General features: G+C 44.5%; 1 non-coding gene across 1 annotated transcript; it reads left to right on the top strand.

Moving 5' to 3' along the window:
• The first annotated feature begins 1166 nt into the window (after nucleotides 1-1166).
• TRNAP-UGG lies at nucleotides 1167-1241 on the top strand. The gene has a single exon. It is a non-coding gene; the product is annotated as a tRNA-Pro (tRNA).
• The last annotated feature ends 4575 nt before the right edge of the window (nucleotides 1242-5816 follow it).

The raw sequence follows: 5816 nt of genomic DNA, 5'->3' as shown, positions 1-5816 counted from the left end.
CCGTAGCACACCCTGCAATGACTTCGACCAGCGGACCAGCCTATCCAATACCCTATGCCATGACCTTAGAAGTTCGTACCCCATGATATTCAATGACACTCGTAGACATTTGATCATTCATACCTCACAGTATGCTTTCTTTCTTTTTTTTGGACTTTGAATTCCAAGCGAAGGAAGCTCAGTGAAAGATAGACTGGGATTTGACAGAAAGAAGAAAGCAATCATAGTACGCGGCACACACCGCTCACGAATGAGATTGACGTCCCAAACCAACACAGGTTCAAGACTAAGTGCAGAACCAAGAATGCCGTGGATAGAAAAGTGAGTGCTTCCTCAAGCTTCATGAAGGAAGGGTCCAAGGACCTAAGCGACAACCTCTACGAAAAAGAAAAACCTATATATAGATAGTGGTATGTGTTCGCTGACACTAAATAGACTTGGCTCGGGGCAGAACTGAGTGGCTAGGCTAAGTTCCCTAGTCTTCTATTGGCCTACCCACCCCTACGACATGGAGGCGCTTACCCTTCTCCAACAAGCGTTCCACCACGCGGCGATTGATTACCGCTTTCCGTCTCAATCCGTTCCAGACCAAGCCCCTTCTCTGATCGGGGGAAGGTCATTCTAAAACATCAGATCTCCCATTGATGCTGATCAAAAATAAGTTTATCCACCTAGAATATATGATAGGTACCGAAAGATTGGATGTCATTTCTAAACACCAGGCGGGACGAGCAGCCCTATACCACGTGTAGCCACACTCTAGTGTCCTTTTCTACTTAGTTGGACAGATCACTTCAGAAAATCGTATAAAAATCAAGCAAGAAAACGGATGCGCTAACGCGCAACGGCTTTCGCGCTAGTTGCTCAAAAAATCGTATAAAAATCAAGCAAGAAAAAGGTTCTGGCAGGCTGCGTGGGACTGTAAATCCTCTTTAGCTGGCTGGGCCCTTTGGACTCGAAATCCAAACGGAGTGAGTGGTTCGATTCCACTCTCAGAACGAGACTGAACGAAATAAAATGCAAGTGAAACGAGACGAGAATCAAATTGTAGGCTTCTTTCCTAAAAGCGGTGGTTCTCGCCTCCCCGTGCCCAAAGCGGGGTGGGCGACAGCGCTGCAGTTCTTTTCTTTATCGATCGGGTAGATCCATATGTTCTGAGGGGGGGACGAGGTGTAGCGCAGTCTGGTCAGCGCATCTGTTTTGGGTACAGAGGGCCATAGGTTCGAATCCTGTCACCTTGATGTGGTATTCACACAATGGGGCCGAAGTGCAAAGCCCCGCAGCCTATCCGTGGTCGGGAAGGCAGGGGTATTAAAAGTGAAACTTGGCTTGCGTGTGCGCGCACACAAAGGAGACTGAGTTGGATTGCAAAGCCTCTCAGACGGAAGGAACCTGTTTTAAAAACCCCTTTCTACAATCTTGAGAAATCTCACGCAAGCAACTACACGCCGCAAGTCTTCGGTATTTTTCGCAAGGAATTTGAAAAGATTGACTCCGCTTTTTTTCTTTTCGAGCATGCCAAGCCTCCAGTAGAGCGGAGTTCTGTGAGTAGGCGCAGTTTACAAACTAGTGAATGGTCAAATGAATAGGCTCGTTTCATCAGGGGTAACCAAGGAGTAAGAATGATTTGATAAAGTAAACATTCCCTTTGAGTGCGGTTCCTTCAGAACAAGCTCTTCCCTTTTCAGATTGCTTCTTTGGGCCACTTGAGCATCGACTGGGCAAGGTTGGATTCCCTCTACTTTGGGTGGCTACTATTTCTCAACAATGTTTTTTCATTTGATCCAATAGCCCTCCGTTAGATAGGAACAGCTTTGCTAAATACTGAGAACTCTCGAATAGAATATGAGAAGGGAAAGATCCTTTACATAAGGAACTATTGATCATAGGCGTACACTCTGAAAAGAATTGAATGAAACTCTCTTGTTTCATCAACTTTGATATCATTAGCTGTCTCTGTAGCTGGCTCTCATGTCTGGTGTTCCAAGTAAAAACTTTTCAACTAGCTGGGTCACCGCGATTTTAAACCCTGACTTGGAATCAGAGCCATAAACGAGTGATTCGGTCGGACGGACGATTGAGTTCTTAAAGCTTGGATCGGCACTTCTTGTGTTGAAACAAACACGCTGTTGCTAGCACCCTCAACGCTCTCTTCGATCCTTCGCAAACATAGCTCCTTCTACGGGAAATAACTTTCGATCACTTTCATCTCAATTCGTTTCATTGGCTGGTCGAGTGGATGATTAGACACAGGCGGAGTATTCAAGTTGTCCCTACTTCAAGTTGTCCCTACTAACTAACGGGTCTAATTATCACTGGCTCACAGGCTCCTTCGAAGCAAACATTCGCAGCGCCCCTCGCATTCAAGCTCTTGCTTTGTCCTGCGGCCTGCCCTCTAAGCAAAAGCAAGATCTAGACAAGAGTGAAAAGCAGTCAGAATATTAATAATCTAAAAAGGCCTTCCTTGGTTGTGTAGCTAATCCCCCTCCTTGACAAGAACAGAATTTTTGCATCTTCAAACTGGTTATGGGTGATACCCTCATTCCCCATTAACTCACTAGAAAGCCCTTTGAATAAGCCTCAGGAACACCCATTCCTTTCGGATCAGGGGGTGGTTGTTTTAACTACTCGTGCGGGGAACATTGGACAAAGTTACTTATTTGAGAAAGTAAATGAACCTGAAATAGGACCTATGTGATACTTTGCAGCATGAGCATGTAGATGCTGGTTATGGTATCAGATCTAAGGACCAAGAATTTCCAAAGGATAGTACTAGACTCAATAAGAAGCTTTCAAAACATAACTTCTCATATTTGGTCTGTGGGCTACCACGCTTAAGCTTTCTTATCTTACTCTTTCCACTAACGTTAGGACTTAGGCGAGCTGCTGAATACGAGACACTTCTTTCTCGGCCGTGCGTGGTCTTCCCTCGGGGATGGGAGAATATAGAAGGTGGGTGGGTGGATCTCTATTCTCCATAAGGATAGGGTTGATTTGATTGGCATTCACGCCTTTTAGAAAGAGCCACTCAATGCAATTCTCTTTTAGGCGAAGAGAGTATGCCCAACTGGAGTGGTTTCCGCCTATATTCCTACTAATGTAATCTCCAAGATGGACAAATCTTCTTATCTGCGGATCTATTCCATGCCAGAATTCGACCTGCTATTCATGTGGGTATTTCACTTTCCAGAGTAGGATCAGCGGCTCAAATGTGCCGCAATGAAACAAGTAGCTGGCAAATCCAAATAGGAACTAGCTCAATTCGCAGAGTGACAAGCCTATTATTCGCCTCTGCTCTTGATAAAACTAGCCAGAATCCATTGTTTTTATGACGGGAATTGCTTAAACAATCCCAATCAAACCTTCTCCCAGTGGAAGAACAGATAGCTACTATAGCTACCGGAACGATAGGATATCTTGATTCGTTCGAAATTGGACAGGTCAAGCTATTTCTGGACTGGATGAGTTACGTAAACACCTCAAAGATACTCATTCAAAGAAATTCGATCTTCTAGCCAGCTTCTAGCCAGGTGGATAAGGATGGAATCTGGTATCCAAGAAGAGGATGTTGGACATTCTTCATCCCGGAGGGCCGGGGAGAGGAGAGATAGCATCACTCTGACTTTGCCGGAAGGAGGAAAATCCAGAGTTGGCTTTGGGAGAAGAGAAGGAAGCTCTCAGGTTTAGTGATTCATACCTGTCCTGTCTTTTGTTTCCAGGGTTTCGATTTCTGGTCCAGAGCTAGTCTACTTATTTATTTTATACGGAAACGGAATTTTGCATATTATACGGAATTTGTCATACCAGGTTTTCCTAGAGTTGAGGAATTCTATCCATTCCAGGAAAAGCACTGGTTTGAGAAACTACACTACAGGAAAGTACTAAGGAATAGGAAGCTGCTATTTATACTTCTTATTCTTGTCCAAAGATGCCAGGCTGAGACAGAAACCCAACTAGTGAAATAGAAGGATCTCTCTAATAAACTGGGGTTCTTCTCTTCGGGTTGCTGGTATCCTTATATGGATCCGTCTTGTCTCCTCGGCTCGATAAGCTAGCAAAGTCAGTTCGTTGGATTGGTCTGTCCGGTCTGTCAGTCAGGAAAGCACGTCAAGTCGGTTAATAGCTCTGGTCCGGTTTCTAACTCGGTGAATTGGTATGGTCTGGAGGCCCGGCAATAACAATAGCAGACAGGTCAGTTGTTCAAGTCCGTCTGGTTGATAGGTCAGCTCGGTATAGAATCTTGTCTGGTTTCTGAAGTCGGTAAAGTCCAATCAGTAGAGTGCCAGTTAAGTTCCTCAAGTAAGGATCTTTGATTCCTCCAATTCGGTAGGTAATCATAATAGTCTCGGCTCGGAATGCGAAGATGCTGCTAATCTGTTAAAGGGATCTAGATCGCATTTATTTGATATGCGTCCCTTCTTCAACCCCGGATGTGTACCTGGCGCCAGGGAATAACGTAGTTCTAAAGTAGTGACTCGTGTCTTGGAGGTCGTCCATCCAAATGTTCCTCTTTGCCATTGCCCGCGTCTACTCCTGTAACCGAATCGATGGCCTATAGCGCCATGCCATAATGAAATTCTTGATCATTTCTTTGTTCGTAACATGGCGTAGTGTATCACTGGGTGCCACAATCCCATTCAATTCTTGTCCATTCAATACCATGGATATATCGATTTCTATTTTCAGAAAGCTCCTATTTATTTCGATTGATATCTCTAGCAAATATATGTGTAGCGTATGTCAAGATAAAGTAAATCAATTCGTATGACGGCAGGGAGCGGAGGCAGCTTCAACTCAAGTGAGGAGCAAGCTTACCTCGGGCGGGTAGATTGATCGGCTCCTTCATATCTCGAGATTTCGCTTAGGCCACCCAGGCCATACCATAGAAAAAAGATCTGGTTTCCTTTCCCTCATCAACCTGCCGTTCTTTTATTTCACGAAAGAATCTTTCCGTCCGTATTGAGCAACTCAAATTCCTAGAAAGCCATTGGTGCACCCACCCAGTGAGTAACTACTAATGCAGTGAGTAACTACTAATGTTACGAACAAAGAAACTTTCAAAAAGTGGACCCAACAAGCAAAGCAACGGATTGGGCTGCACTGCCTTTCGGCGTTTTAGTTAGGCGCATCCTCTTGCGGGATGAAAATCTGCCATAGCACGCTCCGCGCCTTTGAAGGAACATTTGCTCGATGATGGTCCTACCCTACGCGGGCTTACTAACGATGGCCAAGCACGCAGTCATTCCCGTTCTATTTGATAGGGGAAGCAAGCTAGTCAAAGAAGAAGGAAGCATGGGTATAGGTAAGTCTAGACATATTGACATGGGCGTATACTGAAATAGGCATAAGGCCGCTAACGCTAAGGAGACATCACCGCTTCTTTGTTCGTAACTAGGACATGTATTGATGCTAGAGGCAGACTCCTGGCACTTATCACTCCTTAGATGAAGCAAGACAAGAGTGAGTCCGCTAAGGGACAAGTATGACTAAAAAACTGATGGCAGATTTTTATGGAAACGATTCTATTTGAGTATATTGTCTCATTGGGTTTGTCATTGTCGATAGCTATTCTTGTCGCCCTTAGGGCTGGCCGGATGATCCATCACATAAATGCTATTAATGTTGAAACACAAGTAACTGATATATCCAAAGATGTTCTTAAAGAACAAATCATTTATCAATTGGAAATACTCTATAAAGTCTATAGAGATGCTACTGAGGGTGTGCACTTACCGGCAGGAGTCAATCTCCAAGAAGTAAGCACACATCTCTTTTTTGTAGACGAGAGAGTGAGCCTTCTAAACAGTATCTACTGT

The sequence above is a fragment of the Triticum dicoccoides genome, chromosome 4B, assembly GCF_002162155.2.
Source record: "Triticum dicoccoides isolate Atlit2015 ecotype Zavitan chromosome 4B, WEW_v2.0, whole genome shotgun sequence".
Taxonomy (NCBI): domain Eukaryota; kingdom Viridiplantae; phylum Streptophyta; class Magnoliopsida; order Poales; family Poaceae; genus Triticum; species Triticum dicoccoides.
The sequence above is the reverse complement of the archived record's forward strand: the minus strand, read 5'-3'. Positions and strand labels throughout refer to the sequence as shown.